Raw genomic sequence first — 24,291 nt, forward strand, 5'->3', positions numbered from 1 at the left:
GCACTGTTCTTTTAAAATTGTATATGCATTTTTCTTGCAGATACACTCTGGAAATGATTAAACTAGTACCACATAGTGAAAATTCATGGAACTATTTGAAAGAGTAAGAGGTCATTTTTCCATTTTTTATATAAAAAACAAAGTGGCTACATGATGCATCACGGAGTATATTCCATAATCAGATTCCCAAAGGATAGTAAAGAATGTTTCATTTTTCTGGACCTAAGAGTGGAAGTGCCATAGTGTTATGAAAACTCCCAGCCTCTACTCTTCTCTGCACCCCCCAAGCACATACCAACGCCATTTTTAGAATAATCCACAAGTAATTAATGCCATTTTAATTGTATTTGTGAATTCTGTAGTCTTTATGTCAAAGAATGGAACACACACACATCCAGGCTCAGCTCAGCTCAGGAACAAGATAAAGCAGGGTAATTCATAAACAGATTTTGCTGACGGATAGCCAGCCTTGCTGTTTTCATTTCTAGAGATCGCCACCTACAAGCTAACTTACTCCTCAAAAAGAAAAGGTTTCACTTGCCTGGCCACTGACATAACCAAGCTCCTTGTTGAACTTAGAGGTCTTCAAGGAAACTAGGCCCAAAGAGCACAAGTATGGAGATGTATCAGGGGAGGGGCATGTAATATCGGGAGAGCTCAAGGAATGAGAAGCCATCTCAAGAAGAAACAATTTGGGCCAGATGCAGGGGCTCGTGCACTTTGGGAGGCCAAGGCGGGTGGATCACTTGAGGCCAGCAGTTCAAGACCACCCTGGCCAATATAGTGAAATGCTGCCTCTGCTAAAAAAAAAAATTTAGCCAGGCATGGTGGTGCACACCTGTAATCCCAGCTACTTGGGAGGGTGAGGCACAAGAATTGCTTGAACCCAGGAGGCAGAGGTTAGAGTGAGCCAAGGTCACACCGTTGCACTCAAGCCTGGGTGAAATAACAAAGCTCTGTCTCAAAAAGAAAAAAAAAAAATGAAGAAGGAAAGAAAGAAAGAGAGAACATCTCTCATGGTTTTGTCCTTTACTTTTTAAGATGACTTATTTTGCATATTGTACAGATTGAGTTACAAAGGAACACTTTTAAACTTCATTTTAAAACTAATTCTACTTATCTCTTAATTATCCTTTTTTTTTTTTTTTTTTTTTTTTAGGTGGGATTTCTCTCCATTGCCCAGGCTGAAGTAGTGCAGTGGCACAATCATAGCTCACTGCGGTCTCGATCTCCTGGGCTCTAGTGATTCTCTCACCTCAGTCTCTCAAGTAGCTGGGATAGAGGCACATCACTACGTGTAGCTGAGTTTTTATTATTATTATTTTTTAGTAGAGATGAGATCTTGCTATATTACCCAGGCTGGTCTTGAACTCATGAATTCAACTGTTCCTCCTGCCTCAGCCTCCCAAAGGGTTGCAATTACAAGTGTGAACCACTGCACCTGGCCAGCTCTTAAGACTTACATAATTTGAAAGTTTTATTTAGTTTCAGCCTCATTCATTCAAAACAAGTCTCCATTTCTTGTTTGTATCTCAGGATTTATTTTCTCTTGATCTTTCTACTGCTTCTGTTCTTCCTTCACACACAAGTTTTTCTTTTGTTTTGTTTTTTTGTTTTAGGATTTTGTAGGATTGTGGTCTTTCCAAATATGTTAACCTGTTAAATCAATTACTCGATTTACAATCAAGTCTTAGTTCCCCCTACCTGCCTTTTTTTTTTTTTTTTTTTTTTGAGACGGAGTCTCCCTCTGTGGCCCAGGCTGGAGTGCAGTGGCGCGATTCTGGCTCACTGCAAGCTCTATCTCCCAGGTCACCCCCTTCTCCTGCCTCAGCCTCCTGAGTAGCTGGGACTACAGGCGCCCGCCACCGCGCCCGGCTAATTTTTTGTATTTTTAGAAGAGACACGGTTTCACCGTGGTCTCGATCTCCTGACCTTGTGATCCGCCCACTTTGGCCTCCCAAAGTGCAGGGATTACAGGCGTAAGCCACCACGCCCGGCAAGCTCTCTGCTTCTTATATTTATAATCCTAAGGGATGTTAATAAAAGTTCTCAGTACATGGACAATGTGTTTAAGCTATTATTAGGACAATTAGAACTGAATAAAACACTTAGAAAACATATTTTCTTCTGCATTTGTTCATATAGAATGACTTTTATTAGATAGTTAAGGCCATCTGTTGAATTATCATGTGTGACCAGTTAGAAGTTTATATTAATCCTGAAAACTTATTTCTGTTTTTAAAAAATCCTCCACTTTTTGCTCTACATTTTAAGTTATATATTTGATTTTTTCCATGGGAAAAATATAAACTTTATAATCTTGTGAAAATTGTCAGAATCAAAATGGAATTACTAATGTTAAAAAAAAATCCCCCACAAATAGAGCTAGGAAAAGCCACGAAGAGAATGTTCTCATGCTTGTATGCTTAATAATAAAAATTATCACAGTAGCCTCTGAAAAAACCACACCCTTGTGCAAAGACCATCGCAAACTTACACAAAACATATTCCTGCAAAGATATTTGCCCATCAATTGCCTGTCCAAATTCAGACTGGCATCACCCTTGTGATCTTTGTAGCCAGGGATAATACTTTCAAAACAATTATGCAATTCTCCTCATTCTTTTTTCCTTTAGAAACCATGGTTTTTCTTTACATCTCTAAATATCCACATGGTATAATATGGCAGGAGTATTGTCATTGCAATGCTCTAGTCCCAAATAAACATGTGTTTCTCTTTTAGAAAGCCAATGTTTGTTGTTTAGATGGTCAATCTTTTCATGATCTTTTCCTGATCCTCGTTTTTACTTTTCTTCAGATTTATTTTCTTTGCTTTTATGAACTTAGACTTTCAAAGTTATCCTATGCGACCTTGAATATTGAAAAATGTTTCTTTAGTTTTTCTTTTACTATCATGATTTTTTTTTCATTAAGAAGGTGTTCTGTGAAAAAGGGCAAGTGCGATAACATCCTATATTTTGAATTTATTGAGAGTTCGTCAGAGACACAACATCTTATGGGGAATTACCGCCCCACCAAGATAAGAGTACACACTGAGTTTCAGTTGCTGCATTTCATCTTTCAATGTAAAGGGGGCTAAATATCATCTAAAAATACTCACGCACTTGGAAAGACTGTTGAACTAAGTTTCATTCCATATGCATGGCGACTAGCTTGTTACAGGATTCCTTTCCAACTCGTCTGTGTGCTGTCCAGCAGGAAGGAGCATTCCCTAATACGTTGGCACTTGCTTCCTAGTTGCAGCAAGCAGGGAATTAACATCTGCAAAGAGGAGATTACACTCATGCATCATATTGAGATTTTTCACACACTTCTGTTACTCCTTCAAAAGTAACTCCCTTGTGACATATTCTATGATGGAGCTAACAAATCTGCAGGCAGCAGACAACCTTGAAAAGTAATTAATGATAATATCTTTTCCTCACCACTATGTTTGCCTTTTTTTTTTTTTTTTTTTAGGTCTTGAATAAATCCCTCATGTAATTTTTTTAAGTTAGAAGTTTCCTTGCATAGTATTCCCTAAACCACCTCATTCTTTCTTATTAATTCCAAAACACCCTCAACTGAACAAAGGTATATTATTCTGTCAAATGAGAAAGTGTTTGTGTATATCAAGATACAAAGTTAGACTATATTATTAGAGTACAAATGGTATTTTCACTTGAGTGTTTCCTTTCATAATATATGGTTTTATGTATCTTGTAATAATCTTTAGATTGCTCTGTGATTCTTCACCTGTTTATCCTGGAGGATGCTATTTGAGCTGAGAGAGAGAGAGAGAAAGAAAGAGAGAAAGAGGGAGCACGAGAGAGAGAGAAAACAAACTGATATCAAGATAACCTGACAATTGACTGATTACTTCAATGATTCTGTATTATATAGAAACTGCATCTTGGAAGCATTTATCATATTGGTAGAAAATAAACTCTTTCCTCCACATGTATCAAAAAGGTGTCACAAATTCTTATTTTTATAGGTAAAATACTTTTTGTTAGGGCCAAAAGTTCAAATTCTTAGATGATTGTAAGTGGGTGAGTGAGCTAGACTTTAAAATGTATATTACATCAAATTATTGGTATAATTCTATTTGCCTGATATAAACATGTTAAAGTTCATCTTGAATATCAAAGAAAAATGGATTATAAATATCTTCTTACATTATTAGATAGCCAATGTTCACTCACTGTTAATTAAGTGCCATCTACTACGTAAAGCATTTTATATAAATTATCTCATGCAATTTTTAAACCCACCTTAGAAAATGAGTGCCATAATTATTTTCTTTTTTTCAGTGGAAGAAACTGAAGCTCAGAGAGGTTAAATAAATTTCCCAAAGCCATAAACAAAGTAGAGCCTGGAATCAGTGCCAGAAAATTTTTTAAATTCCAGCACCTACTATAATTGTCATATTTCTTTAAGTCTTTTTACTTTCAAGCAATAGTAATAACCATAAAAAGGCACCTAAAGTAGTTTCTCACATAGATGGAAATGTTGCAAATTCTTAATATTCTTTTCTCAGAGGAATCTTTTTGAGTCCTTTATTGTCCTACTGTGTAGATTTGCTGGAGATTTTTAAGTTGTTCTCCTTATGTGTCTTTGTTTTTGTTAATCAATATAATTAAAATATATTATTCTATAAACGTGGGGAGAAGTCAATAAGGATATCAAAATTATTTATTCTTAAATTCATTTTATATAGATATTACTGTAGTTTTGTGATATACAAAATAGCAATTTAATAATCAAGTATATTAAAATTTACCTTAAAATTAATTTATATAACAAACATTATCAATCTGTATTTCACAAAAGAAAAGCCCCTCAACTATGAAAAAAATGACTGATATATTTAGTCTTTCTGTATTCTTTGTGTGAAAATGAACTTGCAGTAAACAAATTAAAAATAAAATTTGATTCTAGGAATTAAATTTATATTACTGTCTCCTGATGCAGATTCTAACTATAATCATGAATTAAAATATTCAGATCTAGTAAATTTTACCCTATAATCTGGCAATCCATTAAAACTGCCACATAAGTGCAGGCGCAGTGGCTCACGCCTGTAATCCCAATACTTTGGGAGGCCAAGGTGGGCGGATCACCTGAGGTCAGGGGTTTGAAACCAGCCTGACCAACATGGAGAAACCCCGTCTCTACTAAAAATACAAAATTAGCCGGGCATGGTGACAGGCATGCCTGTAGTCCCAGCTACTCTGAAGGTCAAGGCAGGAGAATGGCTTGAACCCGGGAGGCGGAAGTTGTTGTGAGTCAAGATTGCGCTCCAGCCTGGGAAACAAGAGTGAAACTCAGTTCCCCCCCCCAAAAAAAAAAGAAAGAAAAGGAAAACACCAAAACAAACAAGAAAAACCTGTCACATAAATTGCATTTTCAATACTAATTTCTTCACATCATAACGGTGTGCACTCAATTCTTAGGTCTTCTACTGTTTCGTGGAAAAGCACAACATACCTTTTATCAGGTAAAGTTAATGGAAAATTGATTCACAAGTTGTGTTAGTCTGCTCAGTTTGCCATAACAAAATCACATAAACTTGGTGAAATAAACCACAGAAATTTATTTTCTCCAAGTCCTGAGGCTGGAATTCCAAGATCAAGGTGCCAGCAGGACTGGTTTCTGGTGAGGCCCCACCCCTCTGCTGGCAGATGTTGTCCTTCTCCCTGTGTGTTTATATGGCCTTTCCTCTGTGCTCCAGCAGAGAGAGTCAGCTCTGGTGTCTCTCCCTCATTTTAAAAGGACATCAGTCATATTGGATTAGGGCCCCTATTTTTTGTTGTTGTTGTTGTTAGACAGAATCTCTATAACCCAAGCTGGAGTGCAGTGGCTCAATTTCGGCTCCCTGCAACCTCCGACTCCCAGGTTCAAGCCATCCTCCAACTTCAGCCTCCTGAGTAGCTGGGATTACAGGTGTGCGCCACCACATCTGGCTAGTTTTTGTATTTTTGGTAAAGACAGAGTTTCACCATGTTGGCCAGGCTTGCCTTGAACTCCTGAACTGAGGTGATCCACCTGCTTTGGCCTCCCAAAGTACTGGGCCACCTTTTTCAACTAATTTAACATTAATTACCTCCTTAAGGGACCTGTCTCCAAGTATTTTCACATTGAGCATTAGGGCATCCACAGATGAAGTTTTGAGAGAAATTATTCAGTCCGAAACACAAGTAAAACATCAAGATCAACAATCTAAATGGGATTGATGTCTTTCATTCAGGAAATGAAAATCACCTAAAATATATCTAATTTCATACCTATGTAACATGTTGAACCACAACAATTTGGATCCTGTTTACAGAGCTCATAAATGAAAACAATTATGTGACATCTCAAATATCTACCTGAAATTTGGACTATATGACCACAGAGTCAATGACCACACACAAATAAGAAAGTGGTTTTCATTTGGCAAATGCAAGTCTTACATTTTGTATTTCTTTCAAAGTCAGAGACGACTTGTTTCTTTGAACTAACTTAATATTGAAAGTTTAAGTTCCAAGGCAAATTTTTTTCTGCAATATTATGCCAAGAGACACATCAATCTTAGTCTTTATTCAATATACAAAATAAGAGTTATCAATCTTAAGATATTGCCAACATTCATTTAAACCCTTAAAATATTGCCCCACACATACTTTCAGGCACAGCGCTGGGGAAGATCACAGATCATTTTGAGTACATTTTGATGACTGCTTCGATGAAGTGCAGAGTAAACTTCTGATTCTTAGTAGAACATTGAGTAGGGCGTAAATTATTTGGCATTGTTAAAACCATTGATACAATAAAATAGTTTAAGTAGTAGATTTTAAAAATTAATTTGGTGGCAATATTATGCTGCAAGTCGTCACAGTGTCAAAAGTAATTCCTCACAGGAAACTCAAAAGAAACGTATCTTCTAATTTTTTTCAATAAGACAAATTTAAGTCAAAAATTTTCAATGTCGTTTTCTAAGAAAACAAATAATGCCTTATAAAGCTGTGGAAATTATCAGGTCTGTTATAATATATAGATCTTGTCTATCATGCAAAATGAGACCACTGAATGTATACCAATTCATTCCGAGGTCTCATGTAACACCAATCATAAATCTCTTGATGTTAAGCAAACATTCTGTAGTGTCTATTGCAGGCTATGTAAAGTTCTAGGCTGCAAAGATTCAGAGAGAAACAAGATTTACTGCCTCCAAGTTGTTTGCATTCGAGCAGCTTCTAATAGCTCTAGAGATTTTCTAAGTAGATCATGATAGAGAAAAGCGATGAGGGAAAGCTAATGCCACGGCCTGAATTTCTAGCATTGATGTCCCTTAAAAATTCACGTGGGTTGGATTTAGTGCCTGGGTGGGTTGTTGTTATTGCTGTGTTACGTGTCTGTTGGGAGTCAGGGGATGCTTGATTGTTGGCAGGTTTTCAAAACAGCACACATTGAGTTGTCTAATATATTTAACATATACCAGGAGGAAGAAGCAGGTTGGTACTGCATGTCAGTATGAATATGGAACTTAGAGATGAAGTATAGACATAGTTTTGGGAAAAGGTAACATTTAGGTAGATGAGTGTGTATGAACGTGAATGTTATATCACATGAGAAGTGACGAACAAAAGCCAGAGTCAAGCAAAATTTCAGAGACAGAAAAAGAGTTAACCCAACACCCATTCCCAACCAACTACTCCCTTGTCAACTTCACTACAGAAATTGGAGAAGCCAGATACCTGTGCCTACTCTCCAGTGTTGCTAGAAATGACCACTGAAATAATTTATATTAGAGAAACTAGAGAATAACTCTGCTGGGAATCTTCAACGAAAACTTTGTGTGTGTGTGTGTGTGTGTGTGTGTGTGTGTGTGTGTGTGTGTGTGACGGAGTCTCGCTCTGTGGCCCAGGCTGGAGTGCGGTGCTGCGATTTCGGCTCACTGCAAGCTCCGCCTCCCAGGTTCACGCCATTCTCCCGCCTCAGCCTCCTGAGTAGCTGGGACTACAGGAGCCCGCTATGGCGCCCGGTTAATTTTTTGGTATTTTTAGTAGAGACGGGGTTTCACCGTGTTAGCCAGGATGGCCTCGATCTCCTGATCTCGTGATCCGCCCGCCTTGGCCTCCCAAAGTGCTGGGATTGCAGGCGTGAGCCACCGCGCCCGGCCTCAACAAAAACTTTTACTCTCCTGTTACAAGTGAGTGATTTTTCTGCCATCTTTTTCTCTCTTCTTTGTTGAATATGGTTACTATGACTGAAGTTACAGGATAGATCTTTTAGAAACGGCCACAGAAATCTCAAGCAATGTTATCCCTTTTACTCTGAATTGCTCACCAAACAGTAGCAGCCACATGGCTCTAGATACTATGTTATCTTGAGATAATACTTCTGTTTAAGCCACTAAGTGAAATTCTCACCGCTTGAAGATGGCCGCATGCTATCTATTACAATGAAGTAGTTCATGAAACAAAGACAGCTCCAACCGAAACAGTCAATATGATAACATCTATCGCCAACTTTATACCAATAAGTCAAGGGAAAGCAACTCTAAAATGGTAACATAAATCAATAACAAAACATGATTTAATTTGTAAAGATTTGATTTCTATTTTAAAATTTAGAAAATGTGCACAAATAAACCTAAATTTACGACAGATATCTCTTTTGTTAAATAATGCTTTCCGCCTGCTTTAAAAATTAGTTTTTGTACAGATCTATCTGGATTAAATAAGACATTTCAATGAGCAGATTATTTAAAAGATTAAAAGCTGTTTGCTCTATTTTTCTCCCAAATTAGAAATAACCCCTTTAAATTTCTATAGGAGCACGTGCACAATAGAAAAAACGAGATATTACAGTTAAGTAAAATGCAATGACAAAAATACCTGGCACTCCCAATACCAAAAGAAATCTTTTCACGGATTGGTACTTCAGTTTCCAGATTTGTTTCTTTTGGTTTAGACACAATTTGATGCATACCAACCTATAGTGACACAAACATGGTATATAGAAATAAATGGATTATATGAATAATCGTATTTTGTAGAGAAATATTTTTGTGAGATAGTTCAGAGAGTAATATATTAGTTATATAGTTAATTTTTCACTCATTGCTTCTTTTTTTTTATAAATATGACTTTTTTTTTTTTTTTTTTTTTTTTTTTTTTTTTTTTTTGAGACGGGTAGTCTCCCTCTGTCGCCCAGGCTGGAGTGCAGTGGCGCGATCGCGGCTCACTGCCACCTTCGTCTACCAAGTTCAAGCGATTCTCCTGCCTCAGCCTCCCTAGTATCTGGGACTACAGGCACCCGCCACCATGCCAAGCTAATTTTTTTGTATTTTTAGTGGAGACAGGGTTTCATCATATTAGTCAGGATGGTCTCAATCGCCTGACTTCGTGATCCATCCGCCACGGCCTCCCAAAGTGCTGGGATTAAGGCATGAGCCACAGTGCCCTGCCAATATGCCTTATTTCTAATAGTGTATTTCAGAAATAAGCCTTTGTTTTTTGGATTGTATTACTGAAGGAGAGCTTATATTCCAAAGTACATTTGCTGTGAATTTGATAATTTTAAATTAGATAAACAAAAAGTCATAGTTTGTACACCTAAAAATGTTTGAGAATACTATCCTCAATATTAAGGCAACTATGAATAGATTAATTTTCCTTTGGGGACAAATACTACAACCTCTAACTGAATAAAAATTGTGATTTTTGTATTCTTTATTGTGCTTGCCATTGACTTAATTAAATACACACTTATCTTACTAATAGAATTATTTCAATTTATTTTATTTCATTATTATTCAAGATAGTATGGTTTATTAACAAGACACAAACAATGGAGAATTTTGAAACTTCATCTGAAGTATGCTAAGTAATATGAATAAAACGTGGTTGATCTATGAATTTCATAGTTTGTCTTTTTCTTTTTCTTAAATTGGGAATCATATAGTATACGTTTTTAATATGTGTACACCTCTGTTTCTCAACTAATATAGTCACAGAACAATAAATATGGATCCAAATTGTCAGTTCTTATTAAATGCTCCATTTGGTAGAGACATCTTAATTTGAAAGGGTAACATTTAATATTCAACTAATATGAAAACCTCACCCTGTCAAGAGATGAAGTCTATATTTTTATTGCTTTAATTTAATCAACAACAGTTGATGTTGTTTATTTTAAAAATTATATATTTCATTAACATGCTCCCAAAATTGCACTTTTGTAATTTTTTTTGGTGGTAGAGACAAATATTTTTGGTTTAACCAAAATAAGTAAATTAAAATCCTTATTCCATTATTTTAATCAATTTAACAATTGCAGCATCAACTTCTCTATCCATTTTAATGTGTCTTTACTCACAATCTGAGTTAATAAAATAGTGACAAAAAGTTCTACTACAAGAGTAGAAAGCGTTGGTGAGTAAAGTGAAAGATTTGTCTATAAAGAAATACATGGTTTTAAATTTAGGACTTGGCTTATTAAATACTATCAGAAATAAAATATCACATTAATATTTTTAGAACCATCCCACTACAAATAACCATTTGATTTCATGGTGATTATTAGATAAATAGTTTGTGAAAAATAAGCACATAAGTTAGACTATTGTAATGAAAATAGTTAATTTCAAATATATCCTTTTCTATGCATGGCACTTAGCAGATTGATAAAAATAATAGTAGGCAAACATTTAGAAACAATCAAGTTACAAGGGTATTTAACTAACCAAACAAATTAATCAGTCAAATTAGGACATCTGGTCACCTTTGCTTAGAAACAATTTCGTGGAGTTAATACCATCCCAATTTTAAAGCACTTATTTAAACTGCAAGTCCATTTACTGTCAAAATAATTCCTTTTGTCCTAGCTGTGGTGCTGGATAAGTGTTTTCTTTGCCCTCTGTACTGCTGTGTTTACAGAGAATATGTTGACATATCAAGCTTCAATGCACCAAAGGCAAGGCATCTTAAAGCATGTAACAGGACTTTAGCAATCCTAGGTAGAAACAAATATTCTCATTATAAGAAATGAATTTCTTTTACTGGTTCAGGAAAGTCAGGATCATCATTACACAGATCTCAGAAGCATTAAACAGCCAAAACAGCAGCAAATGGGATTCAAACAGCAAAAGCAGATACTGTAACAACAACTTCTTCGCTTCTTCTGGACATCCATTCAAAGGCTTCATTAAGTCAGCTTGTAATATCAGTGCCCATCATGTCTCAGAGAACTAGAAAGACTAAGCTGCTAGTTTAAAACAAAAGCATGTCCTGTGGCTTGCAATCTCTTTTTGGAGTCTAAAGGACATATAAAATTATTCAAACAGTTAATTCAAAGATTAGGAAATTGTACTCAAATAGTGAAGGGCTTTTGGCTTGCATTTCAGGCTACTGAAGGACTGTGCATTAAGGGAAATTTGAAACAAAATTTGATGGAAGTGAGAAGACAGTTCTTGCCATTAACTATTTGAATATAAATTTGAAAAACCCACCAGTGTTTTACAAGCTTTAGTTTAAAGCCCTTTTTTTCAGCTTAAGCCTTTTGTGTTTTAATGTCTTGCACCACCACTTAGCTGTTTTATGTTATCCATGAGAGTTTCTAAATTGCTGCCTCCACCTAATGGAAGCCTCAGGAAATTATGAAGCCCATTTCACTATAGTTTATTAAGCAGGAGTTTTCTAAATTATCCAGGAGACACTAGGCAGTAGCATGAAGGCAAAAGGCTAACAGAAGTTAGAGAGGTTAACTAGTGTTTTTGTTTTGTTTTGTTTTGTTTTTTTCACATTCTCTTGCTTACTGCCACAGTGAAGAGAAAGGCAGAGTGAAGAGCAAACATATTGTGTAATCAGCATTCATTTACTCTGCTTTTTCATGAGCTTTGGCCTTTCTGCAACATTCTAGCATTAGGTTTGGGCTCTATGATTATCACATATATGTATTTTTAATACTATTGATAACAAATTGTGCTAGGAAATCTGTGCTGAGCTTTTTGAAAAAAATAGTTAAAAATAGAGGGGTGGTTTGTATAGCCAAGCTGGTACAGTGAATTTACACATCAACAATCATTTTTGCTGCAAATACATTAATGGACAGTATGCAAAACAAAAGTTACAAAACTGGGCTTATAAAATGAATACACATCTACAACTAAAAAAATGTAACAACTACCAATAAATCAAAATAACATGAAAAGACATCAACAATAAAAAAATAGTGAACATACTTATGCTATTGTCCAAAGCGGTTTTAGTTCCATAGGCAGGTGGCAAAAATTTGACTCTTGCAGCAAAACATGGACTAAACCTGTTCCATACATCGACGAGAACCTACATCAAGACTTATAGGTCAAATTTAAGAGACAAAACCATAGGGAGGAAAGAGGGAAAAGCAGGCTGAGAGAGAGAGAGAGACAGCGCAAGAGTATGCAAAAGAGAGAGAAGTCCAAAATAACAAAAAAATATAACATTAGAAGATAAATCTAAGAAATATAACCAATATAATCTATAATTAAAATATAAATTCACAACAGAAAAAAAATGTTACTTAACAACATGAAAGATACTAAGAATATTGAAGATATATGCAGGAATAAAATTGAGATTTTTATTTTAAAATATATAGTCAAAAATTATGAAACAAAAATATATACAGCTATTATGAGTCAGTTCTAAGTATTTTAAAAATTTTACAAGTTAGAAATCTTGGATAAGATCTAAATAATACTTACTATTAAAGATTTGAAACATCAAGTACACACAAACAAATTAGTGCATTCCAACATAATTCCAAGGATTTTATGGCAATTTAGGCAAAGAGAAAAGCTGCTTCTGCCTATCATGTGTAAGATAATTATGAATCTTCTTTAACAATAATAAGTAGAAAACCAACAAATTTTTAAAAGCATATAAGAACTCATGTCACAAAAAAACCCAATGAACTAAAGCACAATTTAATAAATACTTCTTGTCCACAAAGAGGCTCATAGTTGCTTTTATCCTTGTAGAGCAATAGACGCAAAAAAAAAAAAGACCTGGGTAAGAGAACAGAAAATGAGAATTCTTTTTATGACTCTTTTAAAGGCAAAATTATGGCTAGCATAAGAATGTGCACTCTCTACAGGCATAGACTTAAAGGCAGGAGATGTTCACAGACAGATTGTAGGCAAAGCAAAACACCTAGAGATACTCCCCTGTGTAGTATAGATGTATCAGGCCTGCAGAAAAGTTAGGGCAAGGTTGGGAAACTGAGATGAACACTATAAGCACTTCAGGCTTTAACTGTGTCCAAGGCAGCCACCCTCTACAGTTGGGGAAATAGTGGATAAGTCTGTGCTCAATACACACAGGAGAGGTGACGGAGTCTGTGGCTCACTAATGACTGTGAAAAAGTCTGTCCTAGTCTTACAGTGAGTATTAAACACTGGATATCTGCATCTGGATGAGGTGCAAGAAAGTTGGGAGAGATCTCTCCTGGGTTGCAGTTGCTTCAGGCTAGCTGAAGGCTAAAAGCCAAAAGAGCTAATTGAAATACAACTTATTGAAAAATAGAAGCTTCTGGTCCTGAATATAAAAAAAGCCTCAAGTATGCAATTAATTGAACCCCCTTAAGCAAAATAATAATAAACAAAGCTGCTTCAATGCAGACTTGATTACCTCAAAAATATCCAACTTGACAGCAGAGAAAGCCTACAATTTTCTGTGGACAAATGTAACCTACTTTCATTTCTAAGACTATATGACCAAAATGTCTGGCATCCAATTAAGCAAAAGATTACAAAGCACAAAGGAACAGGGCACCATACGGTACATCATCAAGAAAGGAAACTGTCAATAGAACAAGAGTGAGAGATAACAAATTCTAGAATTACTACAGATAGACTTAAAATAACAATATAAATACATTAAAAAACCTAGTCAATAAAGACAATTAATATTCATTACATACAGGGGAAAAAAGTGAAATTTAAAAATAAATTTTTGGGTGCGGTGTCTCACGCCTGTAATCCCAGCACTTTGGGATGCTGAGGCGGCTACCTCATGAGGTCAGAAGATCAAGACCATCCTGGCTAACACGGTGAAACCCCATCTCTACTAAAAATACAAAAAATTAATCGAGTGTGGTGGCATGCACCTATAGTCCCAGCTACTCGGGAGGTTGAAGCAGGAGAATCACTTGAACCTAGGAGGAGGAGGTTGCAGTGAGCCCAGATTGTGCCACTGGGTGACAGAGAGACTGGGTGACAGAGAGAGACTCAGTCTCAGGGAAAAAAATTCCAAAAAAAGTAAGTGTTATATAAATTATTTGTTGACTCATTAGCAGAGATAATAATAAATAACGTTGAAAACAGGTAGAAAATATAGTTTGAATTACAAAAGTGAAAAAGAATATATAAACAAGAAAATAAGGATGAGTAATCTGAAATTTATGAGACAATATCACATAGTCTAATATACATATTATTGGAGTCCCAGATAAAATATAAAAGATAATGAATTGGTGTTAAAAAATATTTGAGAACTGCCGGGCGCGGTGGCTCAAGCCTGTAATCCCAGCACTTTGGGAGGCCGAGACGGGCGGATCACTAGGTCAGGAGATTGAGACCATCCTGGCTAACCCAGTGAAATCCCGTCTCTACTAAAAAGTACAAAAAACCAGCCGGGCGAGGTGGCGGGCACCTGTAGTCCCAGCTACTCGGGAGGCTGAGGCAGGAGAATGGCGTAAACCCAGGAGGCGGAGCTTGTAGTGAGCTGAGATCTGGTCACTGCACTCCAGCCTGGGTGACAGAGCGAGACTCCGTCTCAAAAAAAAAAAAAAAAAAAAAAAAAAAATTTGAGAACTGCTGTTTTATGGTATTTTTAATTGATGAATGACATCAACCCAGATATTTAAAGAGTTCAGCACATTCCAACCAGAATATGTGCAGAGAGAAGCACACCTATGCACATTATATTCAAATTGAAAAAAAAAACATTTAAAAGTCATTAGATGGAGAAAATAAAACAGTATAAGGAGAAATGCAATGAAAATGACAGATCACTGCAGCAAATGAGTAATAGAGCTCAGAAAACAATGACATGATATAAGAACAATTATGGAAAAAAAAACAACTGTCAGCCTAGAATTTTAGTGAAAATGTCTTTCATAAATAAAGTTAAAATAAATACATCTTTAGGCAAGCTGAAACACTTTTCTTGAACAGATCTGCTGTAGAGGAAATAAAATATAAAAACATGCTTTTTAATAATTTTCTTTTAAACCAGATAAATGCTATCCGATAGAAATAGGCTTTTATAAAAACTGGGGGAAAAGAGTAATGATGATATACATGCAAAAGAAAAGATATTTTAAAAATAATTTTTGATATGATCTGGGTTTTATATTATATATACAGAAATCAAATAAGCGACTTTAGAAGTATGCCAGAAAAGAGAAAATGTATTAAAAAGTTTTCCCTTGTAACATTTTTATCTGTTGGTTAATCATTAGAATATGTTTGAAGACAGATTGGTTAAGCATTGGACTGTGTTTGACGATAGATTGTGAAACCTTAAAGAGGTATATTTTAGTACTGACAGTGACTACACAAAAATTCATTGTGAAATTTTCTTCCGATTGCTTTAAAGTGTCCAGTGCAACAGTACATAATATAATTGGAGAATGTATTTGATACATGAGAAGATTAGAAAAAATGTGAAATGGTTATTTAGAATTGAATAATGCTTTATGATTTCTGTTCAGTAAGAACCTACCTGAGGTACGTGGTCAAGAATTTCATGAGAGCAGTCAGAAAAGTATTTTTGTCCAGTTTCTTCAGTTACATGAAAATGTAAAGAATTGTATTTAAGTAGGGTTTTGCTCCTGGTAAGCAAGTAAAACAGCAAGGAAGGGAAAAGGAATTGAGCATGTCTGCAGATTAATGATTATGACAAAACATGAATTTAGGCAGAGTAAACAAGATGAAAGGACTTGAGTTGGGTAAAAAAAGTCAGAGAAAGGTGATCAGACCAATGGGTGGTTGTTCTGGTGGGACTGAAGTTGGAATTTTTAGAGAGAATATAATTGAAATCCAGCAGGTGCTGTTCATAGACTGGAGTGCTACAAATTAATGAGTAGTGAATTTGTTAAATATAAAATTTTACACAAAGATTCTGTAATTAGCAGAGTGTAACAATGTTGGGACTACTTTTAATTAGGTTCCAATGTCTAATTATGTCCAGGGGTAGTTTACATGAATAGTAGTAATAAACCCATCTACAATTTCCCTCATGATCTGAAAACAGAACAAAACTCAATGGAAGGAAGTTTAAGGCATGTCATTCAATACTGCACAGCAAAAAGTGCACACAGCTTGTCCTGCAGTCCGTTTGGAACTTAGTTCTTTTCAGTGTAAATTTTGGTCTTCAGACCTTCTTAAACAATTAGGCTAAATTTTCAACACATCCTCAGTATATAAAATACTCGTATTCTAAAAGACTCTTTTCTTCTCTATATATCATTGTTTCTGCCATGCCAGGTTAGTAAAAATAAACTTACATAAATGATAATGGTCAGTTGCAAAGGATATCACAGTTTTAGTTACCAGGTTTGCCAGTGACCTATTAAGCATCAGTCTTTTCACTACTAAATAAACTCTATGATTGAGATAAAACAAGAGTAGTCTTCAGTGAAAAGCTGCTGTCAAAACCTTGCCTGGACTGTATTTACTAAAATTAAAATTTGAAGCCAGTCACTTGGACGGCTTTAGATTGCTCCATGTCTGTTGTTTATTTTTCTTCTTCAAGGTTTCAGACCAATTCACTAAAAAGTTAAAATTTTAAGGTACTATTCTGTTATAGATTTTTCTTCCCCTCCTGCTATGGTTCGAATGTATGTGTCTGCTCACAATTCATATGTTGGAGTGTCAGACTCAATGTGATAGTATTAAGACTTGGGGCTTTTAGGTGGTGATTGTTATCAGGGCTTGAGGCAACTGGCAAGACCCTTTTGCCCCTTCCACTTTCCGACATCTGAGAGAACAGCAACCGTTAAGTTCCATCTTGGAAGCAAAGATCAAAACTTCACCAGACACTGAATCTGCCAGCACTTTGAATTTGTACTTCCCAACCTCTACAACTTTGAGAAAATGGATTTCTGTTGTTAAGTTGCTGTGTCTCAGGTATTTTGTTATAGCAGCAGGAGCCTTCTAAGACACCTGCTAGAATATAAGCAAATTAAAAAATAAAACGGGACAGACAGATCATTAAAACTATGATGTATGCTTTAACACTGACAAATGCATTTATATAATATGGATTTACATTTATGGCCAAAAGACTAATGATCTATGAATTGCCATCTTTCCAGCCTAAACAATGAGACTCTCAACCTGGAAAATATTGAGGAGAGCAGCGTATTCTTACCTAACTAGGATTATTTCTTCATATCAGTTTAGGAAAGAGTCAACAACCTCCGACTCCCTGGTTCAAGCGATTCTCTTGCCTCAGCCTCCTGAGTAGCTGGGACTGCAGGCACGTGCCGCCACACCCAGAAGATTTTTGTATTGTTAGTAGAGATGGGGTTTCACCATGTTGGCCAGGATGGTCTCCATCTCCTGACCTTGTGATCCACCCGCCTTGGCCTTCCAAAGTGCTGGGATTACAGGCGTGAGCCACCGTGACAAGCCTTCAGGATTCTTATAGATTAATAAATTACTATCAGGAAAACTGGACCAGTAGATATCAGAGAGCAGTGATCACACTCAGCCTCCAAGGGACAGATGAGTAAGGAAAGTGAAGGGAAAATTTTATGAATTTTTCTTATCATGAAAGATATTTCCTGTGGAACCTTAAACACAGAAGAAATGTTAGCCCTCCAACAAATTAGAACTATAAGATATTTAGCCTCCAAATGCAGTAATGCAAATCAGAACTGTGGCGTGTAGCAAACCAAAACATATTCAGTACAATGTCCTAGACTTTAAAGTATTCATTTAGAAATAAGTATATAAAAAGTATTAGTCAAAATGACAACATAAACTAAAAGAAAATGTAAAGAAAAATAAATATATGAATAGGAATATGAAGCAGAGGAAGGAGAGATAAAGGTAGTGAGAGAGAGAAGAATAAACAAGCAAGCTGAAACTGAAGTTTTGGGGGGAAAACCAACAAAGTAGAAAAACTTCTTATAAGTTCTAACTAATCAAGTAAATAAAGGGAAGGCAGAAGTGACAAATCAACAAAGTTAGAAATAAGAAACTGATATAAGCAAACGTGTATACGAAGATCATTAAAGTACAGAGTACAGATCAGAATAGTCAGTAGAGAACACTCTGAAAAATATGTTAAAGTGGTGAAAACCTAAGAGAAATTCATGTCTCTGAAAAAATAAAAAATTGGAATTTCCATTTAAGGAAGAGCTAGAAAGCATCCAAAATCAGTCTTTATAACATGCATTGGTAATTTAAAGCATCATGCATAAAAAGAAATGTGGATCAGTGAGTCCTTGAGGTTTATTAAAACTAGATTTTAAGGAACACGTAATCCCCACTTTGTATCAATGTTTTTAACTAAATATAAAGAAATCTACTTATTGTATTTTAGAAGAATTACACACACACACACACACACATTCATACATAGAGAAGTAATGAAAATAAAAGGAAAGAGCTGTTTTTAACTAGACTGTTAGATACCATCTCCAACTTCTGAAGCTAGTTTTCCAAGGCCTAGTACACTATCTATACAAACTCAGCACTCACGGTGTACACACTATAGTATTGTATCTATAAAAACTCCAACTCCACAGGGCATTAATGGGTGACTAAGAAGACAGAATTTAATCCTTGACTTCACAGAGCTTTCTATCTAGTAGAATTGATAATATTTATATATAAATGTAGTAAAAGATGAAAAGTGAAAAATGTTATTATAAATGTACCAAAATCTGTAAAACTGGTTAAGTGGTAAAAGAGGGGAAGGGGAAGAGTGAGAGTGAACATAGGATTCATCAAGAATGCGCTAAATAAGTTAAGGAAATAGTATGATTAGACTCTAAGGCTCATTTAGGGACTTCTGTTAAAATTCTGATAACACAGCATTTCATACTGTAGACTATTCAGCATTCAGTTAATTGAAAGTAATCTGGAAATTCAAAAAGGCCTTCCTTTCGATATTTGCTCACTTGCAATATGGTCTCATTTTTATGATGTATTTATCTAGTGGATTAGTGAAGTGGGTATGTCAGAACGATTCAGCTTGCTAATTAGCATTTTTAATGAGTTTTTACTATGTCACTCCCTAGCAGTCTATTTACCATTTTCCATACTATAGTTTGGAAGCCAAAATCTTAGTGGGTTGCAATTAACTAAAATTATTTCTACTGAAATAAGCTCAGTCAAAATATTTAGTAAATTCAACAATAGTAAACATAGTAATAACAAGGCAAGGTATAAGAACAAATATATACAAAATAAATATAAAAACATCAGAACATTAAAATTATAAAGTCAGAGTAGAAATGTGTTCATATAGAATTGAGCAAAGAAGATCTCTATATGTTATTATATATGAAATAATGCTTGTTTAAATGAAATGTTAATGAATTTGCAGTTACATTTAAATAATTTTAGTTTCACAAGCTGTAGACTATGTAATAGATTATTTCATTTGCAAATTCTGTGGCTTTGATGAATGTAAAGTAACTTATAAGCAGCACTTGTATATTAACTGCATTGATTTATTAGTATATTGTTACTGCATTATTATACCTTTATAGTAAATCCTGTATTAGTTCACCACAAGTAATAGCGAAATGAAGATATGTGTGTCAATCATGTGCATCTGAGTGTGTGTGGCAGTCTATGGTCCAGAACAATGCAGCAGTAAGTTAATCCTAATATATTATCATCCTCACTGTATTACAACCTCACCTCAGAAAGGGTTTAAAGTCATATTTCAGACTTAGGGAGTTCTAAGTTTTGTACAAGACTGAGGTACATCAACTGTGTCCAAGGTGAGATTTTCTTTTAACTTTCCTGAGTATTTGTGTGGAAGACGTGACATAGCTGATAAGTTCTTCAGTAACAGTATGTTTTTCCCTTTCACATTACATGGCTGTCATTAGGAAGCTGGCTTCTCAGCTAAGGAGGGCATTCTGTTTGACCCATTGTCTTTGATGGTAGTGTGATTTCTCTCCAACAAAATCTAAGCAGAAATGGTAGGCATCCTTTCCAGGAAGGTTGACCAGGGAGGCATCTCCTTTTCCCTGTTGAGGACTGAGGGCAGAGAATTATAAATATCGAGGGGATTGTAGAACTATACTCTGGAAGCAACTGGGTTCCTGAATCAGCATAGAGAGCAAACAATCCCACGTTAGATAGGAATGCTTACATATATCAGCTAAATGGATGAGAAGTAAATTTCTGTTCTGCTAAACCACTGAATGGTTGTTTTATTTATTTGTTTATTTAGTTAGTTAGTTAGTTCATTCGTTAGTTAATATTGTGGAGAGCTATTCTAACTACAGAAAAAAATTAGAATTCCTCTACATACATGATTACTTTAAAAAAATTCAGTGTCTCAGCAATCATTTGAATGCTTATTGGTTACATTTGCAAATTGGCCTCCTAATAGAAACCTATGAAATGAAATCCAATGTCTTTATATCCACAGGAATTATACATATTTAAAGAATGAAGTGAAACTAAATGTTAAATGTTAATATCAAGAAAAATGCCTAAAATGCAGCTTTCCCCTCCCCCAATGAACACTTTAATTCAACCAGCCTCTCGACAGATTGTGATGAAAAGATAAACACAAATACATGTTTTGTTTCATTAGGGATTGCTTCACATCCTCTTTTCTCTTTATTTTATGTGTGTTGCTGTGAGGAATTGGGAGCCTATTATTAAAACAGTTTTTAATCTTAAGAGAAAGAAAATAAACTGATGACACAGATGGAAATTATGTGAAGAGAATGAGCTACAAGGAAGAAAGGGTTCAATGAAATCATATTACAGAAAAAAAGGTGCAAGAACTCTGGCTTCCCCATGGGAATCTGTGATTATACAAAACTAACTTGAAATACCCTTTGTTTGTTATCACTTATTGATGGTTGGAGGCAACATAGCTAAAATATGAAAAGCGAAAATTTAATTGATCACTTGACTCTACTTACAATGAAATGATAGTTACTTAGTTACTAATAGTTACTTATTTACTAAATATATATATATAATAAAATTCTCAGGCATAATTATCAGAAGTTCCCTCAAAGAATGAGTATGAGTTCAGTTTCTAACATTTGTATGGTGGTAGGATCAGAACACTTTATTTGCAGAGAGATTCTACTCAATCCGTCAGTTGCACGTAACTGGACAAGGAGTGGCTACCTATTCTAAATTAGTGGCTACCTATTAAATTTTAAATCAATAATCAGAACTTCTTTCCACAGAACTTTCAATTGATATTAGAATCACTTTTCCCATGTCCTTTGGATATTTAACTTGTAAACTCATGAAATCTGAATAGGCACTTTTGTCATATAAATTCAGTTGCCCATCCAGAGGAAGAATAATGGAGCAGGAGACCAGCAAAATAAGAGAAAGAGACACATGAATGACAAGCTTCTCAGGGATGCTTGAGGCCTTCCTGCTCACTAAAGATCTAGATAAAGAACAAGTTTTGCACCTCATTTTTTTTATTTGTAGTACTGAATTAGTAACCCCTACTTTATGAGATTTAATTAGAATTAACTTTAAAAATGTACCTATCAGAGTAGGTATATTTACTTACTCATTTCCAATTTTACTGTAAACATATCAGCAGAAAACACTGTGCTATGTTGTTTATATCCACATGAGCACCATTCAAAATATCTTGTACAGAGAAATATTTAATAAGAAATATTTAATAAGTTCCTTATGGGAATTGACTGCTAAAGTTAAAGTTCAGTTTTCCCATTTTGCTGTGCATTGTCTCTTGAAAGCTCTAATTTCACCAAAGATAATTTGTTCTTCCCCTATTTTCTTGCATTTACTGCTAACACAAAGATGTCCAGTTTCAGAGTTATTGAGGAAAGAAACATTTCCCTCCTTCTATTTTTTGCACATAGTCATAAGATACAATTTTAAGGAGAAAGAATCCATGGAGTAATACAATTTTGCTTTTGTGTGTGAAAGGTATTACAGCTAATGGTCCTGGGTAGTCTAGAGTGTCCTCATTAGTTGTGATTATGCTTTTTCAATTATACCTCTTTCTCTTGTTACTATTATTTGATTTTCTTAAACTCCTAATGTGCTTGAAAGAGTTTTGCCTTTCAAAAATTTTCAAAACAAGTTTTCAACTGATCACTGAGAGTTTTGACCATATTTATACAAAAGACATAGAAAACAATCAACAAACACCACTTTGATACTGTAGACCGGTTTCTCTCTCTTTCTCTTGCTCTTTCTCATTGTCTGGGTGTAGGGGAGAAATAATTTTATCTGTATTATGCCATAAATAGAGAAAGATAGAATCTTTCTTTGCCATTACTTGGAGTGCAATATATTCAGGTTGTCTGTGGAAGCTCTTGAGTTCTCTGGTAATTTATATGACTGGCGTTTTTGTACTTTTTTTTTTTTCTGGAAATTTACCCAGTGTTTTTTAAGAGGCTAAAATGTTTTGCTTTTAGTGAAGATTTATTTTCGTGGAATCCATTTTGAATATTAAGATAGAGCCAATTAATTCCACATAAACTTAGTAAACAGAAGAATTAGAAGAGATCTTAGTATCCATAAAAATCTAAACTTCATCACTGGCAACTTGCTATCTGACCTCTGTTTCAATACATCTAAACTGGAAGTAGCTATTTCTCAGTGAGGCTCCTTCAACTTTGTCTATATCTAAATTCAGCAAATGTTCTCTTGTACAAAACCTGTAATTTTCTTCTTAATATTTCCACTCAAGCAAGTTTATCCTTAATTTGAGAGTCACTGAATATGAACCTATTACTTTTTTCTTTATTAGATACAATGAAAGAGTACAAGTTCAGGTATGATGGTTTTCTCACAACAAATAATCATTTGTACCTTGTAAGTGTTTTGTACAAATTTTACCATTTGATTTTCATAAAAATTTACTTGGGTAGGTATTTTCACCCCAATTTTGCTTAGGAAAAGGAAATCAGGGTTTAATTTCTTATGTTAAAATCGAACTACCATTGCTTTCACATGACTTCTTTCTCTAAGAAAAATAGTAATTTTTTAATAAACTGACAATTTCAACTTTTCCTTAGTACACTAATTTATATCCATTAGCCATACTCTATTTTTCTTTATTTTTTGTAAGTGCATCTTTTAGAATCATTACCAAGAAAAGGAAGGAAGGAAGGAAGGAAGGAAGGAAGGAAGGAAGGAAGGAAGGAAGGAAGGAAGGAAGGAAGGAAAGGAAGGAAGAAGGAAGGAAGGGAAGGGAAGGGAAGGGAAGGGAAGGGAAGGGAAGGGAAGGGAAGGGAAGGGAAGGGAAGGGAAGGGAAGGGAAGGGAAGGGAAAGAGAGAAAGAGAAAGAGGGAAGGAGGAAGAAGGAAGGAAGGAAGGGAAGAAGGAAGGAAGGGAAGGAAGGAAGGAAGGGAAGAAGGGAGGGAGGGAGGGAGGGAGGAAGGAAGGAAGGAAGGAAGGAAGGAAGGAAGGAAGGAAGGAAGGAAGGAAGGAAAAAGAAAGACAAAGGTTTTCACATGTAACTCTCATTAACACTTTTGTCCTAAATTGTGAATAATAGGTATTCTTCATTACTATCTATAATTGTCTACATAGGTATAATTTTGAATCTCAAAAGTCTCCAATTTTGTATAAAATATTGTTGATGCACCTATGGCTCCTTGGTTGTAAGAGCATTGCTATCTACAGGATACTTCTAAGAATGGCATGAGATAAGAAAATGCCTACATTCCTAAGATTGTCATCCATGAAAGCAACTATTAAATAGATAATGGAAAAGACATTTCTAACCTTTGCAATTATTAAAAACATACAATGCTTTTAAGTCACTTTTCTCTATATGTTGAAATATAATTCAATCTAATACCATTATATTAATACAATCTTTCCAATTCTGTTTTATATTACATTCACATATTTGGGTCACATACATGCATTTTACCTGTATGTGTAAACATTTATTCTTATATGTAAACATCTCTTACTCTAATACCTTTGGATAATTTCTATACTTAGGTAACATAAATATTTATTGCCCAATAACAACTAACAAATATTTATTGGCACAAATCTTTGTACTTTTTTAACTCGTAATTCCCATTACAGCC

Source organism: Macaca nemestrina, chromosome 15 (assembly GCF_043159975.1).
Source record: "Macaca nemestrina isolate mMacNem1 chromosome 15, mMacNem.hap1, whole genome shotgun sequence".
NCBI lineage: Eukaryota > Metazoa > Chordata > Mammalia > Primates > Cercopithecidae > Macaca > Macaca nemestrina.